Consider the following 20,270-nt stretch of genomic DNA (forward strand, 5'->3'; position numbering starts at 1 on the left):
TCTCCTCGGCCTCCTTGATCAAGAGGACAGGTGACCCACCACCATTATAGGACATTTTGAGAGATGCTCATAGTCGCCTGGAATTAGTTGACCTAGGAGGGCAAGGAACAAAAAGTGTCCTTTAGGTCCCTGTATCCAAATTAGTTTAGGCCTCATAGTATGGCTGTTAAACATCCAAGAAGGTTAGTTCCACCAGTCTGGTACTTTTAATTACCACGTGCCCAAACATGAATCATTTTTATATGCTGCAAACTTGCACACTCTTCCAGTTGCTTGGAAATACATGGTCGAGGTGTAGTTATTAAATTAAAAATTTTTTTTTAAATAATTTTTTTCATTGTTGAGATATTTGGTGTCTTTGGTCAGATTTATTCCAAGATATCTTATTTTATTTTTTGCAGCACTTGTGAATGGCTTCAGATCAGCTATTCAGGAGTACCCACAGAAGCCCAATTCAGGTTCCAGTCAGGTATACTCAGGCTTCCTTCACCATGTGAGGGAGGCCAGAGGGAGGCCAGAACTCCACTCTCTGGTGGTCTCCTGAGATCAGAGCCACCACACTGATGGAGGTCTGAATCCACTCTCTCAGGGTATCTGCTAGGACCTCAGCCTTAGCCTACCAAAGCCAAATCTTCTCTGGGGCCTTGGGAGGGTCCTCACGAAATCCCAGGTAAGGGGATAGGTATGGTGCAATTAGGGGAAGCTCACCATCACGTGTAGGCAGGATCTGGGGCCTCTCAGGCAGTCCTCTGATTTCTCAGACCCTCTGCCAGAGGGAGACCAGAGGGAGGCCAGAACTTGGCACTCTCTGGCAGTCTCAAGTAATCATGATTTTAAACATTCCTTTTTGTCTAAGGAAGCTCCAGAGCCCATCAATTAAAACAGAAAACCTTCACAGCTTTGCCATTCACACTGTCGACTTCCCCTGTGGCAACCATCCTCAGGGCCTTGGAGTTGGGGTTTGTGAATTCTGAAGTCTGTCTTGTTGGGGAATTTCAATAAATTGTTTGGGTCTTAGATTTTAAAGATATTTAATTAAATAAATAATTAAATACATTTAATTCAATTTATTTCAATAAAATTTAATGACAGTGAGCACAGCCATGCATAAGATGGACACCAGGCCAGTGGAAAATGCATTATTCTAGCTATTCCTGACTCATCGGACCTGCTCAGCACGGTGCCCACAAGGAAAAGCCACAGAGTACCTGAAGGGTGTTCATTATGAGGATGGGAGAGCTAGTGAAGTGATGGCAAAAGGCAAATGTCACACACCATGTCAGCCTGTATGTCCTGTCTGTAGACATGTAGCTAGGCTTTTTTTCCTCTTTCCATTTCTCTGTGTGTATATGCATGTTTTGGGGTGTGTGGGGGCAGTTGCATGTGCTAGTGTGTGTTTCTGCATATGGAGGCCCAAAGTTGATGTGAGAAATCATCCTAGATGGCTCTTCCACCTTACTCATTGAGGCAGGGTCTCAGTCAAACCCAGAGCTCACCATATGGCTGTATCACTAGCAAGCTTGTTCTGGGGATCCTCTGGCTCCACCTTTCAAGGCTGGACTTACCGGCGGGCCACCACACCCATGCAGCATTTTACTTGGGTTCTGGGAATTTGAACTCCAGTCCTCATGTTTGGGCAGCAAGCACTTTAACCAGAGTCATCTCCAAAACCCAAGATATGGTTTAAACTGTCTATTCTCTTCTATCATCTTTGCTTTAATAAAGGCCACATTCTTAATTGCTGTCATTTGTAGTTCTGGTATTGTGAAAATTATTTTTAAAATGCTTTTTTGGGCTCTTTATATTTCCATACAATATCAGGATCAGCTTCCAAGTTTGTGCACACACACACACACACACACAGATGAATCTTTTAATACTGGCACTGTATTGAATATACATCAACTGACTAGCTGACATTCATACATCACTGAGTCTTCTGATCTACAAGGATAATAGGATACATTTATTTAAATTCTCTACAATTTCTGTCAAATTTCATAGTTTTCAGTGTTGAGGTTGCACCCATATGTCCTTAAATACATTCTTAGGTATTTGATGAATTTTTGATGCTATTTTAAAATTTTAATTTTTTCTATTTGTTATTGTTATTATAGAAATACAGAAATGGAATTCCTTTTCTGTATTGATTTTCTATATTGATATATGTGAAAGCAACCATTTAGTGATAGCTGCTGGAGGAGAGTGATTCACTCTTTTCTGAGGGTGTTCCCCATGTTCCAGTGGAGGGCCCAACCTGTGCACATAGGGGGCAGCACTAACCAGACTTAGTGGGTTATCAAAAACAGAAAAAGAAAATAATAAATTGAAAGAAGGACTTGTTGGGGGGAAGATATGGGGGCATTGTAGCAGAAAAATGGAGGAGAATATAATCATATTTCATTGTCTGTATGTATGAAATTCTGAAGAATAAGGAAAATTAAATTATTTCCTTATTTTTTAATGTTTTATTAATTATTTTTATTCTATGTGTATGAGTGTATTGACTGCATGTATGTGAGTGCACCCATGTCATGCAATGCCACGGCGGTCAGAAGAGGGCTTCAGATCCCCTGGAATTGGAGTTAACACACAAGTGGGTGCTGGGAACCAAGCCTGGGTTGTCTGTAAGAGCAACCAATGCTCTCTTAACCATTGAGCTGGCTCTCTAACTCCTAAAAAAACATTTTTTAAAAGAAGACAATGTTTATTATAATAATTTATGGACTAAGTCTGTGTATGTAGATGTTCGGGGAAGTCCATTGACAATATGGTGACAGATTTTTCCTCTCAACACTTCTGAGATATATTTTCCAACCTTGTTCTGTTGGTAAAGACTCTAGTACAATGTTGGAACAGAGGGACCATGAGAAAACTTGTACTTGGCCACAGGGGAAGCTGTTCAAAAGCTTGCCTTTGCAATAGTGCTCAGATGCCATTTACTAGATTAGAAAACTGCCCTTCTTTTTTGTAGTTTGATAAGTGTTTGATTCACAAATAAGTATTGGTTTTTAGTGACTTTTTTTCATAACTGTGACCAAATACCTGACAAACACAACTGTGCAGTGATAGAGAATTACTCATGTCACAGCAGACTAGGAGCAGAGCCCGAGATGAGAAGTGGCCAGGGACAATGTGCCCCGAGGACTGGCCTCTAGTTATGCATTTCCTCCAAGCAGGCTCCAAAGTTTCCAGAACCTCCCAAAATGGTGTCACCACCTGGGGACCCAGTATGTATAACATGAGCCTGTCAGAGCATTTCATCTTCAACATCACAGGTATGGCTTATCCAAAGATTTCTCTATCCATCAAGATAATTGCATGACTTTCCACTTTTTGTCTGTTGACCTGATATTTAAATTGATAAATGTTCTAATATTATTTTTTATTTACAATCCTAAAGTAAACTATTTAGCCATGACATATTCACTGAAGTCCTCTAACTTTTTTGAAGGAGTGGAGTTGGTCTAATTTTTATCTAATTTTTGTGAATTTCATACAATATATTTTGATCCTATTTAGATCCACTCCCCTATCTGTACCCCTTTTCTATTCTCACTCAACTGCATGTACTCTAATATGCCTATAGAGTGAAATTTGTGTCCCCAAATGACCTTCGGTGTGGGTTCATCCACTGGGGCCTGGTCAACTCACCAAGAGTCTCACCCTTAAACATGACTGATTTTCCCTCTCCCAACAGCCATGGAAGGCCAATACTTCCTCAGGTAAGGCTGTATTTCTTACTGACTTCCCTATATCTATGCTGTGATTTTGTTTGACTTGAGTTTGTGTGGGACTTGTGCATGCTGTCACTATTGTTGAGAGTTTAAATGAGTAACTGACCAGCTGTCTGGAAAACTCTTTTTCCTTGTGGTCATCCAACACCTCTGGCTCCTACAATCTTTCTGCCCCCTCTTCTGCAATGATCCCTGAGCCTTAGGAGGCAGAAGTTTGATGTAAGTATGTTATTCAGGGCTGAGCTGTCTACAGCGTCTTATTCCCTGAATGTTGGCCAGTTGTGGTTCTCTGTGTTAATCACCATCTGCTGCATAAGGAAGCTTCTCTGCTGAGAGTTGAGAGATGCATTCATCTATGGGTGTAACAATAAGTCATTAGGAGTCAGCTTAATACTGTATCTATTTAGCAGAGTAATAGTATTGGGATCTCCCCTATTGCCTGTGATCTGTAGAGCCTCAAGTTCCTAGGCCTGAAATTAATGTTTACAATCATGGCACAAATATTATGGGAGTAATCAATCACTTTCTAATTGGATTTAAGGTTCATGGGCTCCATACCCATGAACCAACTGTTGTAGTTTTGGGGATTCAAGGCTGGGTAAGGTTGATGACTAATTTTCTTTACCATGCATAGCACCTTCCAGTACTCTGAAAGTTAGCCAGTTGAGATGATGCTTTAATGTCAACACCAGCTTGATTTCTCATTTTTTCTTCAGTTTATATATGTAGCATTTTTAGCAATAGGGTCTTACCATCAAGTTCTGGTGGGTATCCAAGAGAAGGGGCAATGGTCAGCATTGAGGGTCAATGTCAATAGCTTCTAGAGAGGGAGTCCATTCCTGACCTTGGGTTTCTTCTTTGCTAGTCTATGGTATCTAGTAGGGGCAATGTCCCCCTGTTATAAGGTAACTCATGTTAATTTTTTATAACATATATGTGTATACTTTAAGAAGCTTCTGTAGTAGTAGATCTCTATAACTTTTAAAAATGTTTTAATTTTTTTATTTTATTATCTTCCTCTTCCTATATGTATGTGTGTGCCTGGCACCTGCAGAGACCAGAAGAGAGGGTTGGATCCCATGGAACTGGAATTAGGGCAGTTATGAGCCACCATATAGGTGCTTTTAGCCACTGTACCATCTCTCCAGACCCTCCACTAGCCTCTATTTATTAAAAATCCTTTTTTGTAACAATGCCAGTAATTTTCCTTTTGGTCTTTAGTTTTTAAAATTCCAATATGGATTGCTTCCTGGCAGGACTGTCAAGGTCCAACAAACTAACCCACCATGTTCTTAGAGACTGAAAACCAATAGCCCTGAAGTCTCATCTTCCAATAAATAGGTATTACTGCATTACTTGAAGATAAACACGCCCACTTACCCTCAGCTGTGCCTCTCCTTATCCTTAGAATAGCATCTAAAGATGGGCATCTGGCCTTTTACATTAGAAAATCATCCCATTGCCAAAGTATCATTTCATATTAATACTTTTAATTTCTTTTTTATCACTGTGATATTAAAACTACAATCATCAGGACATTGACTTCAATATTCATCAAGATTTGCCTGTCAAATGTGTACCAGAGAGCCTGAAGTCATTTTTCTTGATTTATTTGTTGGTGGTGGTTCTTTTTCTTTTCTTCTTTTCTTTTTTCACTTGGTATTTTTGTTGTTTTGTCTTTAAAGATTTATTTTACTTTTAGTTATGTGTATGTGTGTGGGTATGTGCACATGAGTGAGTGCAGGTGCACTTGGAGGCCAGAAGAGGGAGCCAAATTCCCTAGAACTAGAGTTACAGGCAGTAGCTCTCCAGTCCCTGTCGTTTTTAAACATGCTGTCACTATGGTAGCTATGACTGGCCTGAAACTTACTATGTAGACTAGGTTAATCCACAACAATCTTCCTGCCTCTGTCTTCTAAGTGCTGGAGTTACTGGCATGTACCACCATACCTAGCCTCTGACTTTGTCTTAATCTTGATTTTGTTTTTAATACCCAAAACATTAATGAAAGGCTTACAATTCCTTAACACCCCCTCGTCACTGCTAGAAAATGATGCAATTTGAACAGGAATAAAAGAAGAACAAGGAGGAAAAAAGTCATGTGAGGGGTCCTTGAGGGCTCTTGACCTTAAGGAAAGGATGGCATTGACTGAGGATGAGGGGGGACAGTGGATACTCTGCCTAATGTGTAGCAAATGTCCCAATGTTAACAGTGGGCTTTGTATACCAGGACTGGCTATGGAATTTCATCATCTATCCATATTTTAGAAGCAGGATGACTTCAAGTACTACCATACATCAAATCTCAAATTTTACCAGAGAAGCAAGATACTCCAGTTAGTATCCCAAGATACTTCTGTTAGGATTCTGTTAAGGTCCCGATTTCTCTTTAATTATCTAGTTAGGACACATTTATTTTATCATGAGAAACAGCTTCCAGAGTTCAGGTAGATCTAGGCTCAGATTCCCAGCAATCGTCTCAGACAACATCAGGGAGCATCCACCAAATATTGGTCAGGCTGGTTATTCCATGGAATGGCAGTGGCACTTATATGGCAAAGCCAAGCAATCTCTCTAAGTCATCTTCAAAACCTGTAACTGGTCACTTAAAATGACCTGAAAACTTCCATCTGTACTTTTCCCAGACAGGCAAGCATAGATTAGCTGCCAAGGTTGAGTTAATTAGAAATCACTGGGGTTTGGAAAAGAAAATAAATGGGGCAAATGATCCTGTGCAAACAGAAGTTTTAAAGCCACAGAAACTAAACCCATCAGATGACACAGAAACAAATAACTTTCCTTTCCAGTTCAGGTTAACATTCTATTAGATTGGAGTGTGAAGTGTCACCTTCAGGTTCATGAACTTAAATGCCTGGTTTCCAGAGAGCGGCACTGTTTTGGGAGGTTGTGGAATCTTTGAGGCGTGGGGCCTAGTTGGCCCTAGAGACAAGAGCTTGGGGAATACAGCACAGCACCATCTCTGGACAGAGATCTCTGCTTCATGCCACGCAAAGCAACTAGAGGCTTCAAGCTCCTGCAGCCACGGTGGAGCTACTGAGCTTCTATGCCTTTCCTGCTGTGATGAACTCTGACCCCCGAAATCATTAGCCAAAAATCAATCCCTCTTCCCTTAAGTTGCTCCCGTTGGGTACGCTTTCATAGCAATGGGAAAGTAACTGCTGCACATTCTTATCCAAAGAAATATTCCAAGTTCTGGTTATATAAATTAGAGAATCAGTTCTGCTAGTTAACAACACAGGACACCGTGAAGTTAGCTCAGTGCTGTAGAATACAAGGACTCAACTTTATCATTGACTTTAAAACAGTAAGATATGCCCTGACTGTGGTTATTTCACACTCAGAGAATCAAAACTCACAGGACAGACAAAAATCAAGTAGGTGGCACTTTGCCTTAATAAATGAAGCCTCCGAGTTATTTGAAATAATGAAATTTCCTTCTTTTGTTGGTGTTCTGGATTAGCTTGAAGAGTGTTCACTGTTTAACAGGCTTAAAGCCACTGAAGCGGACAGGGAGCTGGGATCAGAGAAAGAGTTGCCCAGGGAAGGGTGGCCCACACTGAAATAGAGCAGATACATAATCAGTTGTTATAAATATGTGTGAATAATATTAACAACAGGATGAAGACTCCTAAGATATAACCTGACCCACATCCCTCTGGTTGGAAGAACCAGTAGCTCCCGTCAGTTGGAGAACTGGGCAGAGGAACCCTCTGCCTGTGGGCTCCCTTGTCAGCAGTTGGTATTTTGAGCTGTATCTTCCCAGCTCTCTCATTCTCTACCTGTTGTTCCTGCAATGTGACTCTCACCCCTTCGTGAACTGCCCTTGTCTTTTCTCCACCCCAGCCTCTATCTTTCTTGTATCCCCCCACTGTCAATGCAAATCTATCTCATGACCCTGGTAAATTTCTACACATCCCTCAAGATCCAGGCTAAGGTTTCCTCTTTTTCAAAACTTTGTATGTATTCTCCAGTCTGATTGATCCTTGCTGCCAGGGCTGGATGGCTAGTGTCTCAGTAGACACCCAAGAAACATTTGTTGACTGAATGTAAAAAGCCACATGAGCCAATTGACTAAGATGGGGGATATAAACGTTCTATTCCCAAGTTTGAAATTCTCATATGTATCCTATCAGTAACATGAAGTATAATTCCGTCTTTAATTAAGATATGATGAAATAAATGTACATTAATGCTACATTTTCAGAACGTATTTAAATTTTCCACACTATATCACCTAACATGTTTTCTTTCATTAACTAGAGAAGGTTAGACCCTGAGTGCTGTGGTTTGAATATAAAATGTCCCCTGCAGGCTCCCATGTGTTGGCATGATTTGGGGGAGGTTACATCACCTTTAGGAGGTGGAAACTTGCTAGAAGAAGCACATCACTGGGGGTGGGCTTTGAGGTTTTATAGCCAGGCTATACTTCTTGTTCTCTCTCTACTTCCAGTGTGTGGGTGAACGTGATCAGTCTGCTTCCTATTCTTGCTGTCCTCCCTTCCCCACCACGATGGACTGTATCCCATCTCAAACTGTACAACAAAATAAACCCTTTCTCCTAGAAGTTGTTTGTTGTAAGTGTATTCTGTCACAGCAACAGAAAAGTAATGAACACACTGAGATTGTCATGATTTCCTGACATTCTTCAGTAATATGGCTTAAAAACAGAGGACGTTCCTTTGTATCATTGACTGCTGAAATCCAGACCATTATGAGTGTGGGAAATTTCCATATACACCAGCCACCAGGCTTTACTGTGTGAAGTCCAGAAGCTTGTAGAGACCAAAGAGAACGTAAAACAGTCATTTCTAATAGACTTATATTGAATCTGAAAGGACAGGGTGTCCTCTGACTGTAGGTCTCTCCCAGTATGCTAGGCTAGTGACTACTGAAGGCCATCTGGAATCCAACATCTCAAAGATTAGGGCATGAACAAGTAGTCCAGCACTGCTGTCCCTTTGTAGAAAGCCCGAGTCACCATGGAGAAGCAGCTTCCAGGATGTGCTGGAAATTATTCCACGTGGCAGAGAACAAGCGCTTTCAGGCCATGTCCTGCTCTGAGCCATTGCCTTTCATAAACCAGCAGCCTGTGCTGAGCTAGTCCAATGTGGATACAAGTACTTGGCAGCTTCTGAAATGCACCTGCCTGCATCAGGCCCTACCAGCAGTGTGCAACCTTTTGACATTGCTACATCGTACTGTCATTTACAAAGTTCATAGTCAAGAATTTCACAGTTGGGTTATAAGAAAGAAATACAGAAACAATACAGAAATACAGAAAGAAGGAAAGAAGAAGGAAGAAATAAAATCACAAAAAAACTTGTATTTTAAGTAACTTTTTGATTTTGTGTTAAACTGCATTCATAACTAGCTTCAGCTGCATACCATTACATGTGGCCTGTGAGCTACAGGTTGGACATGCCTGTGGAAACCTCTCTCTATGCTCAGGTGAAACCAAAAATACCCTACTAATGGCCACCCCAGTGAGCACTGTCTGTGGAGTCTTCCTTTCCTCCTGGCAGCATCTTCTAAGCATCCCTCATCTCTACAGTGAGAGATGAGCTCAGGGAATGGGACGAGGGGTTGATGAATAACATGAAAACAGTGTCTGTGCTTTGGAGATGACTCAGGTGGACAAGTGCATGCCTTGTAAGCATGAAGACTTGAGTTAGATACCCAGAACCTACTTAAAAAAAGACTGGGCATGATGGTGCTCAATTGTCATCACAGTATTGGAAGCTAGAGACAGGTGGATCCCTGGGGAATCATTGGCAAGCCAGCCTCACCTAATCAGTGAATCCAAGACCAGTGAGAGACTCTGTCTCAAAACCAACATGAATGGCTTCTGAGGAGCAACAGCCAAGGTTGGTCTCTGGCCCCTACATGCACACATTCACACATGTACGTGCAATATCCCTACACACACACACACATACACACACACACACACACTTTCGTTTGTAGATTGTTTCTCTTTGTTGTAGTTTCTGACATTAGCAGCTGAAATCACTATAGAATTAAATGATCAGATCTCAAGGTGTCTGTTTATCCTGTCAGAGGTCCTTACTTCTCTGTCATCAGCTCATGGCTGAAACACAATGCATTTTCCAATATGAAATGCAATGGCTAGGAAAGTCTATGGACAATTTCACTATATTGCATTCAGTTTGGTTTGCTCAGGATGGTTCCAGTAAGAGGAAGATATGTTGCAGTTAAGACCTGCAAGCTGCTCTGCATGGGCTTTGCCCAAGTGACTGATTTGTGCTGGAAACTGAGCATTTAATAATAAGAGGCTTGTGGAAAACAATTCAGACAGAAAGCTTTCTCTACCTTTGTGTTCAGATGCAACTGCAGGGACATTTCAACAGTCGTGCCGCACAGAGGCCAGAAGTGCTGCACGCCAAGGATCTCTCTCCACAGTGAAGGAGGTCCCAGGGTCCTGAGAAGCAGGGCATAGGTCAAGAACAAAGCAGGTAGAAACAGAAAGAAGGAGACAGGGAGGACAGAGGAAAAACAGGGGCTTCAACCACCATCTCCACAGCCACTGAGGGAAAGAGGTGGTAGCCTGAGCTGTAAGGACCTTTCTGTACATGTGTCTCACAGTCACATGAAGTCATTCCTGTACGAGGCTCTGGATGCTGTACCCACCTGTATTGGTTGGGGCTCTCTAGAGGAACAGAGCAGATGGAATGAGTATATGTTATAAAGGGATTTATTAGATTGGCTTACATGATACAGGCTTGGTTGTCCAACAATGGTACAAAATCAAGCCAGGCAAAATCCCAGCATGGATGGAGGAGGGGCTCATGAAGTTCCACCCCTAACTGAAGGAGCTAGTGGCAACTGATGGCTGCCGGGGAAGGGAAAGTCCATTTTCTTCAGTGATGCGACCCCAATAGATTGCCATGCTCCCGTGGCTGTTCTCATACCCACGCATATACTGGCAGCACTAAGTGAACTCGGTGGATTTAAAAAAGAGTATATGAAGTTAAGAGGGAAAAGTGTGGTGGGGGATATGGGAGGATTTCGAGGGAAGGAAGTGGGGGAAGATTTGCTCAAAATATATTTATAAGCATGTATAAATTCTCCAACAATACATTCTTAAGAAGAAACTAAAAGATGTTGAAATAAGAAAAAAGTTAATAAAAACACTAGGCTATAAAACAAATCCACAGGTCTTTCTTCAAGTGTTATGCTTGACCCTGTGATGGGACTGTGTGAATTCTGTGTGTGTATGGGGAGGGTATGCATATCTGTGCATGTATTTGTGGAAGCCAGAAGTCAAACTTGGGTGTCCTTTCTCAGGAGCCTGTCTGTTTAGTTTTTGGGTTTCTTTCAAAACAAGGTCTCTCACTGAACCTGAAGCTCACTGATTGATCTAGAATGACTGGTCAGTGAGTCCCAGGGATCTTCCTGTTTCCGTTTCTCTCTCCCAAGCATTGGGATTATAAATACCCATCGACACCATCCAGCTTTTTACGTGGGTGCTGGGGGATCAAACTCAGGTCCTCATGCTCATGTGGCAGGCACTTTACCCATTGAGCCATCTCTCTAGCCCCTCTTCTGTGTGAATTCTCCAGAACCAGCAGCAGGTACCACCTTCTAAGTTCAAGTCCTTCACATTTGCTCATCACCGATCTACCATTTAACAGAGTCTGATGGCCCCCTACACACTAGAAAAGCTCCTTAAACAGTGGTGGAGTCAGAGCCCACAGCTCCTGGTGGTTGCCTTTGTGTTTGCTAGGCCATTATATACAGTTCATTTCTTGGGCAAAAACAGCTAAAAAGACAAAGTATGGTCTCCAGTGAAAACAAACCACATGTCAGTGGGAATGGCAGGCCGCATTTTACGGCCAACACTGTGATAGATTTGCCAGGCTTCTTGGGAATAATTGCTGCCTGCTGGGAATGGGCACCAGAATGGAAAAGTTAAGGAAGCGAAGCATGGAGACACACTTAAACAGCCTTCATTGTCAGCAGAAAGGAGAGATAGCTTAGTGTTTTTCAGAGATACCACAAGGTAGCTCCTCAAATCTGGGTGACTCTAGGTCTAAGCCTTCAGCCCTGAGGCTTGGGAATTTAATTTCCCAGTTTTCTTTTAGAGGCAGAGTCCTAAATAACCAAGTTCAAAGCACTGAGAGGGAAAAACTGGGCCAAAATGTATTAATTCGTTTGAGAAACGATCACGGCAAAATCAGAATTTGAATGCGGAAATCCCTCTTCCCGCCCCCCCACTACGGCCCACCCAGACTCCTATATTTGAACACTTGGTACCTGCCTGCAGGTACTGTTTAGGGAGTTTGTGGAAACTAAGCTGTGGGCCTAGCCAGGCCTAGTTGGTAGAAGTGATTGTGACTTCCATCTGGAATTAAGCAAAAGGACCCAAGGCTGAGCTGGTTACAGTGGGGCACCTTTATTAGTGAGCTTCTCAAGGGCCAGGTGGGATGACAGGCATGGGTGAGCTTCTCTTTGGGTGCTGTTCAATGACAATGGGCTACTTCTTTCCCTCTACCAGGAATTGTTTGGTTTCTCTGGTGAAGGGTTCTTCATCTTGCTGTGAGGGGAACTTCTGCCATGAGTATTTAGGAAGTGAGGTGAGAGGAAAAGAGAGGACGTTCTTACCACTCAAGGGATATACCTGGCTCTGCCCAGCACCTCCCAACACATCCCTTTCTGCCCAGTGTCTCAGAACCCAGTCTGTTTCCAGTTCAACTTCTCTAGAAAGTAAGCCCCCAGACCCTTGCAGGGACAGCAGGAGGAATCTTCACTGTAGTGTGTGGGCAGGGAAGTCCCCTGAGTCCAGCTGATGATACTCCCTCTGGTGGGCCTCAGGGAATCCTCAGGTAACCATCCCTGTCTTGGCTTCCCACAGAACTGACATGACACTCACTCCATCTGCAGTCGTCCATCTTCCTTCCAAATTCCAAAGACAAGTTCAGCTCTCTTCTGCAGCCTGCTTCTTCGGTTCCTTTGGTTCTTGTGAGAGCGATTTTTTCAGTTGTGGTGTGTGTGTGTGTGTGTGTGTGTGTGTGTGTGTGTGTGTCTTCATTTGTGTTTGGAGGCCAGAGAACAACCTTGGCTGTCATTCCTCAGGCACTGTCCACCTTGTGTTTTTGAGATCAACAACTCATCGAGCAGGCTAGGCTGCCTGGCCTGTGAGCCTGAAGGCGTCCAACTGCCTCTCTGACTCCTCAGTGCCGGAATGAGAAGGACTATAAGTGAGTGCTACCACCCAGTTTTTCATGAGTTCTGGGGATCGTGTTTATATTCTCCAAAGCAGGCCCGTCTCTGTTCTTACAGAGTTCATGAGCTCCTTGCAAACAGGCCAGCTATCTGCAGAGTTCCCAGAAGGGAATTCCACCTGCCTGACAGGAATCATTCTCAGAATGGCTGTCTTTAATTTCTTCCCCTTTGCCTGGGCCCTGCCTCTGCAACAGCCCCTCCAGACGAGGCCAGGAGTTTATGCATGACCTTTTACTTCTGAAGTAAATTCCCCAGTGACCCAGAAGGAATGCTTTAACCTAAAAAATAAGCATTAAAATGAGGAATGGGGCACACAAAGGACTACTTTGTTTCACATTCACCTTTCATTCTGAATGTCGAAGAAATCATGTTTATTGAGCATCCAGCGCAGCTAGCTACATACATTATCCCCATAATTGACTCGGTGTGCTCTTGCAGGCCAGCCTGAGGTGGTGGGGGCAAACTCCTCATCTCTGCATGTGGAACATCAGTCACGGCCAAGGGGAGGCACAGAAAGGCAATAAGCAATTCTGAGTAGAAAATGCCTCTCAGCGAGCTCACCATTTAAGTTTTCCACTAATGCAATTTTCCCCAATGAATCATGATCGCTTACAAAGTTTGATTATACCTCTGTTAAACCCATACAACTGACTTCTCCTTTAGGGCCTACAGAATGTGGAGAGGTTTTTGCAAGTCAGATCACAAGGTAAGATCTTAACAGTGAGTCGTTAGACTTGCACTGGCTCACTTAATCAGCCTTCCCACTCCTAAGTTGTAGACTTCAGTGGGGCAGAAAATAGAACTTGTCACCCTCAACAACAAAAATGGGATCAATATATTCATTTGAGTCCCAGACACTGAAATCAATATTGGCTTCATAGGCTCTTTCAGTGCCTTGAAAATTATGCCTATTGGTCCTCTGTTTCCTTATTTCTCCTTCCACTTAATCCAAGTTATAGTAATAACTAGAATAGCAGGGTTTCTTTCTGTTCCTACTATGACATGATTAAAGAGGAATCTGGACCAGATGCCCAGAGTCCAATCATGACATCATAGGACATCCCAGGCCGTGTCAGTCCTGAATCTCTCATAATAAGCTTCGGTATGTTGTTCAGCTGTCTCTAGAGAAAGTACTAATAGACTGAATATATATTTTAAAGTGATTTATTAGACTGGTTTACAAGACATAGTCTGGGTCATCCTATGATGGCTGTCTGCACACTGGAGAGGCTGAAAACTAGGAGCTGCTCAGCTCATGAAATTGGATGCCTCAGCAGTCCCAACCTTGTTCTGAAGGCCTGGAGATTCCCAGAGAGCTGCTGGTCTTCAGTATACACGAGAAAGCTAAAGAAGCTGGGCTCCAGTGTCAGTGGAAGATGACAGACAGCTGCACTCACCAGCAAGAGGCAAAGGCAAGCAGGCAAGAAACAAAAGCTCTTCCCTCAGACCACCTTATGTCTGGGATCACCAGAAGATGGCACCCACATTTAGGGTGAGTCTTCCCACTTCAATTGACCTAATCTAGACAGTGCCTCAGAAGTGTGCCCACGGGTTTGTCACATGGGTAATTCCAGATTGTGTCAGGTTGACAAGCAGTATTAACCATCACATTTTGGCTATCACCTTCTTCAGTGTTATTAAGAAAGTTTTATTCAAAAGTGATGATGAAAGAGTTATTTAAGAAATCTAACACTCTAAGGAGATGGCTAAAAGGGAAATTGTGTCTATTTAATCCCTAGTCTTAAGCATACAGTAGCTAGGAATAAAACCGTGTGTGTGTGTGTGTGTGTGTGTGTGTGTGTATGGTGTATGTGTGTATGGTGTATGTGTGCTCACAAACACAAACGCCCATGCCCTGGAGTGTCATGGCTGAGGGTTCAGAGGCTTAGCTCTCCTAAAATAGTCAGCTCACCTCTCTCCCTATATACCACCTTGACATCCACTCATTTTCATGCAGCTGGGAAAGAGGGAAACATCTAAGGGGAAGGAAGTAATTAAGGCAGTGGAGAGATGGCATCTGTGGCATGACACTGGACTATATGTAGCAGCTGTCTTCAGAAGGGCTGGACCACAGAGGTGAGCAGACCAAGCTGAGGAGGCCATTTTCACATGCTTGAGTGGAGAAGCCTTCTGGCCTACATCGTCTATGGATGATGAAGAAGTAAAAGAGGGGCTTTCTGTTCGTCATTGCTGAGAACCTCGACAACATCCAGCATGTCTGCTCTGATCTTTGGAAGCATCCTGAGGCCATTTTCTTGGGTTATACTGAGGAATTGTCCAGTGTATTCAAGGGCAGCAAGCAGGCAGTGGGAGGGGGACACTTTATCTGCCTCATAGAAACTGCAAATGCTCTAGATTTTCAACACAGATTATTCTCAGTTCTAAAATTCTGGAAACAATTAAGCAGGAGTCATGGAGCAGGTGAAAGCTTGATGTTACTGTGGTTTTCTCACAAACACATGGCCATCTGGTGAGGCCAGAAGATACGGGGTGCACTTAGACACACGTGCACACATGCCTGGAGCAACAGGTGTTTTCATGCAGCACTCATGCATACGTTTTTTCCCTAGGTGCTTATTTTATGTTCATCTTGTACAAAAGTCAAAGAGAAAGTACAGCAAACTGAAAAGTGACTGTTGATTCTACATGGCAGATGAGCCAGAGGGAGCTGAGTTGTTTCTCTACCAAAACCCTGATACTGGAGTGAACAAAAGATTCCAAGCCAGGGCTGGGGAGATGGTTCAGCTGGTTAAGTACTTGTCTTGCCTTTATTTATTTGGTACTATAACAAAATATCTACATTCTTTTTTTAGATTTATTTTTATTTCAATGTATGTGAATATGAGTGTCTATATGTGGGTATGAACACATGAATGCAGGGCCCATGGATGCCAGAAGAAAGCATTGACTCTCCTGGAGCTGGAGTTACAGAACACTGTGAGCCGCTTAATATGGATGCTGGGAATCGAACTGGGGTCCTCTGGAAGAGAAGTAAGCACTCTTAACAGCTGAGCCATCCCTCCAGCCCCCATACTCTTCACACACATAAAAACAATAATATCAAGTACAGAGACAGTGCTCAAATGTTTCCAAGAGTCTCAGAAGGAGATGGCTTGCATAGTTGGCATACTTCAATCCAAATTGATTACATAATTCTCCCATTTCTTAGTTTGTGTTATATATTTCTAATTTCTTCCTTCTTTTATTTCCTTTTTTGTTATGGGGGTTATATGAGGCTATTTTTATGCACGTGTACTATATGCTCCGTTTCAGCAGATCCCCATTCTCCACTACCCCCTTCCTCTTCCTTCTAATTACCCTTTTCGTTCCCCCACTTCACTTGTCTCATGTCATCAGTACATATATGATTTTATGCATCTATGATACTTAGGTTCCACAAATGAAAGAAGTATTTAAACTTTTTTGAGGTGGGTTCTCAGGCTAGTTTCTAACTCAAGATCCTCCTATGTATACCTGGGATTACAGGCTTGTGCCCCCCTACTTGCTGAGAATCATGTTTTCAAAAAATAGCAACAAGCAGTTGGTTTGGCAGTTCTGGGCTGGAGCCATCACCTGGAGGACACAGTATTTACTCCTAGCTATGGCTGCTATGATAAAACCAGCTGGTTCTTTCCCACATGGAGTTCCAGGGACTCACGTGCATCTGTTGATGTGGGATGGCTCTCCCCACACACCTGCTCCAATGTGCAATTGTGCATCCCTTAGTGTATGCATAGCAAGGTGGCCACAGCCTGGGAGCCCACAGAACAAGTCCCTGGATCTGCTCCTAGGGAGCAACAGCTTTTCCTGCATGGGCCAGGTGGCCTTCTCCAGATCACTGAGTAGAGCCAGGATCCCAGCACCTGAAGCAGGCAGCTCTCTCTCTTTCTTGGAACACATGAGCAGCAGATGGCCATGAACTTCCCAAGGACACACCCCACAGCTTTTCCCCAGCCAGCTACCAGCATGAATCTGGATGGAAAAGCATTTAGGATAACTCAGTAGAGATGGAGCAATCCCTGCCCAGACCACAAGCCTTCCTGACAGACAGCATGTATCCTAGCCCAGCTCTAACATGATGGCATGCTAGGAAGAGCACAGCAGTCTCTGCCACACATCTGTAAAGCCTGAAGTGCCCGGAACTCAAAAGGGAAAAGGGAGTAAATAAATAATGGCTCCCCCAGACAGATGTTTCTAGTTCTTACACACACAACAAAATGAGAGAACTTTAAAAATAGATCTTAAGCCTTGTAAATACAAGAAAATATGATTTCTTAAAAAGTTTTTAAAATTTACTTTTTATTTCGTGTGTATGAATATATTGCCTGCATGTATGTAAGTGCACCCATGTCATGCAATGCTCATGGAAATCAGAAGCGGGTGTCGGATCTCCTGGCACTGGAATTACAGATGATTGTTAGCTGCTATGGGGGTGATGGGATTCAAATCCAGGTCCTCTGCAAGAGCAGCCAGTGCTCTTAACTGCTGATCCATCTCTCCAGCCCCCAGAAAATATTATAATTAAGGTGGACTGGGAAAACAGAAATCATGGCACAGGGGGTAAAATGTTCATTGGGGAGAGAATGTGCTGTGGTTTGAATGTGAAATGTCCCCCCAAACTGTCATGTGTTTCACAGTTGATCCCTAGTTGGTGGCATTGTGGAACCTTTAGGGGGTTGAACCTTGCTGGAGGAAGCAGATCACTGGAAGCCAGCCTTGAGGTTTAATAAACAGACTCCACTTCCTGTTCATCTCTTTGCTTCCTGAATGCCGAAGCAATGTCTCAAGCTCCTGCCACCATACCTTCCTCGACATGATGGCCTGTCAGCCAAAATAAGCTCTTCGCCTTGAATGCTTCTTCTCAGGTGTTTGGACACGGAAACAAGGAAAACTGATAATAGTTCAAGGATCTGCCTCCTACACTAGCAGCCATTAACACAGCCTGGGCATTCTGGAAGGGACAGAGCCTGGTGTAGAAGCTGAATTACCAAGGAGCCTCTTTAAAAGAGACTAAATCTAGGCCTGGGGATCTGATCCACTGTACAGTACTTACCTAGCAAGGCAAGGTTTGATCAATACTGGGGAAAAAACCCTGTGTGTATGTGGGTGGGAGGGGGTAAAATGTGTGTTGTGTACATATATGTTTGTGAATGTGAGTTTGCATGTGAGTGTGTGTACGTGCTTGTGAATGTGTTTGTATGTGTTTGCATTCGTGTTTATGAATGTATGTGTGCCTTTGAGTGTGGGTGTATGTGCATGTGTGCGTGAACTATTTTCCAAAGTCTGTTTTAATATGGTACCCATCAGACTTCAGCAGCACTGTGCCAAATGCCCAAGAATCAAATTTAAACAGGATTCATTTTGACTCAGAGTTCAAAGGTTCTGGCCCATCTTTTTGGCTCCACTGATTTGGGTCTGTGGGGAGCTGGAACATCACGGTGATGGGAGCATGGGCCAGAGGCAGCTTATTTTTTGACTGATAAGGAGCCCAGAGTGAGGAAGGAACTGGAACCCTGGTATAATATTCAAAGGCATGCCCCCAAGTCACCCTTTTCTACCTAGGCCCCACTTCCTAAAGTTTCTAGACTCTTCTAACACAGCACCTCCAGCTGGTGACCTGCATGAGCCGTTGGAGGCATTTCACATTCAAACTGTAACAGTCACCCGTTGTTATGAATTATCTGCATGCCATATCCCACTTACTGACTACATATGTAAGAGGCTCCATGAAATTAACAAAGTCCTGGACCTACTATTCACACTGATTCTCAGCTGTGTGCCTCGCATCAATATGGAAGCCATGACCTTCCTAAGGCAGCATCTGAGAAGCTGCACTTACACCACCTTCAGAGGCACCTGCTCAACTACTTCCTTCTCTAAAGACTGACCCACCCTTGGCATCTCACTTAATTCCAGTACAGATTACATGGTCTTGTTATGTCTGACTCATTCACGTGTCATGGTGTTCTTAAGCCCCTTTTGTCACTGCAAAGAACGTGTGCAGGCCTGGCTGTTTTCATACGCCTTAGAGCTTATCAGGGAAGCCATATGGCTCTGGAATCTTCTTTTCAGGAAGGTTCTAAAATAAATTAGATATTAAGACTAGACACCATGATATTCAAATTGCCTCCTTGTGGCATCAGTTTGGGAAAGTTCTGTTGGTTGACATCTGTTTCTGTATCTATGCACGTTTGGGGGTTAATTGGCGTACAGTCACATGCAGTATCTTGGTTTTAGTGTTAATGTCTGCAGAGGGTGGAGGTGCCCCACCTTTTTTCTAAAATTAAATTGAAATCAATTCAGCTAGAATTTTATCAATAATTTTTTTCCAGATGTGTTAGTTTTATGTGCTCTTGTCTGGCCCGTTCCAAGCGACTTCTCTTACCTTGACTTGATTTTCCTCTCAGTTCTTCCCATGAGCTTAAGAATTAGAGAGTTCCTGGGGCTGGAGAGATGGCTCAGCAGTTAAGAACACTGGTTGTTCTTGCAGAACACCCAGGTTCGAATCCCAGCACCCATATGGCAGCTAACAACTGACTGTAACTCCAGTTCCAGGGAATCCAACGGCCTCTTCTGACCTCCGTGGGCATTGCATGACACGGGTGCACTTACCTACATGCAGTCAATACATGCATACACATAAAATAAAAATAATAAATTTCAAAAAAGAATTAGAGAGTTCCAAAACGGACATGGCGGCGCACACCTTTAATCCCAGCATTCAGGAGGCAGAAGCAGGCAGATTTCTGTGAGACCAAGGCCAGCCTAGTCTACAAAGCAAGTTCCAAACCAGCTGGGGCCACAGGGAGACGCTGTCTCAAAAAAAAACAAAAGAAAAAGAAAGAAAGAAATTAGAGAATTCTGTTTTCACCTTTTTTTTTTTTGAGGAAGTATCTCAATATACTGCCAAGAATGTCCTAACACTAATGACAGTCCTCTCCTGCCTCAGCTGCCTGCATGTTGGAATTACAGGCATCAGCTACCATGACTGACTTGGCTTTGTGGTTTGTGTGTGTGTGCATGTGCATATGTGTATACCTTTGTGTATTAGGATACCTGTATGAACGTATGTGTATCTGTGTTTTATGTGTGTGATGCATGTATGAATGTATGTTGGGGGGGTAAGTGTGGGAAGCGAGCATGGCCGAGTCAGCCAAAAATGGCGCCTTGGCTGGCTGCCAAGCCTCCTGACTCCAACTCTTGGCTGGCTGCCAAGTCTCGTGACTCCAAGCTTCCTGCCTGAGGCGCCTTGGCTGGTTGCCAAGTCTC

The sequence above is a fragment of the Nannospalax galili genome, unplaced genomic scaffold (genome assembly GCF_000622305.1).
Source record: "Nannospalax galili isolate Female #2095 unplaced genomic scaffold, S.galili_v1.0 scaffold422, whole genome shotgun sequence".
NCBI lineage: Eukaryota > Metazoa > Chordata > Mammalia > Rodentia > Spalacidae > Nannospalax > Nannospalax galili.